Here is a 684-nt window from a genome sequence, read left to right on the forward strand (position 1 = left end):
ATGGGTTCCTGAGCCAGTCTCACGGTGCAACCGCTGGTTGGACACGTGGTTCCGCCAACGTACCTCTGATCCGGCGCAAGGCCCCTATTACAAAAGGGCCCAAGACGTGCCCCCAAGGCACAGGACAATGTCCAGGTTTCACTACCTTATAGCAAAACTGGTATTATCGGGCCTAAAAAACCTGTAGCTTGGTCCTTCTGCCGGTCCGACATCTCCAAATACTCTTGTCGAGAAAGTTCATGCCCCCCTGCTGAGGTCAATCCGTCTGCTGACTTCATGGTCTGACAGCCCAGAGTTATGAACTACACTCCTAAGGTATGTAAAGCTCTCTGTGACTTCAATGTTCTCGTACCGACTGAACAGGTTCTCCTAACAAGTCCCCAAATTCCTGGACCTTGGTCTTGGTCCAGGAGACCTCTAGACCCAAGGGTTTCGCTTCATTGCTAAATGCATCCAGAGCCGCCACTAGGGTTTCCAAAGACTCAGATAGAATGGCAACGTCATCAGCAAAGTCAAGGTCTGTAACCTTGATATTGCCCAGTGTTGCTCCACAATGACTTTGAACAGTAGCTCTGCCCAGTATCCAGTCCATGCAAGTGTTGAAAAGAGTTGGCGCAAGGACACAGCCTTGCCTCACTCCTGAACTAACAGGAAAGAAGTTCGACAGGCCCCCACCACACTTTA

The sequence above is a fragment of the Penaeus vannamei genome, chromosome 37 (genome assembly GCF_042767895.1).
Source record: "Penaeus vannamei isolate JL-2024 chromosome 37, ASM4276789v1, whole genome shotgun sequence".
In the NCBI taxonomy this organism is placed as follows: domain Eukaryota; kingdom Metazoa; phylum Arthropoda; class Malacostraca; order Decapoda; family Penaeidae; genus Penaeus; species Penaeus vannamei.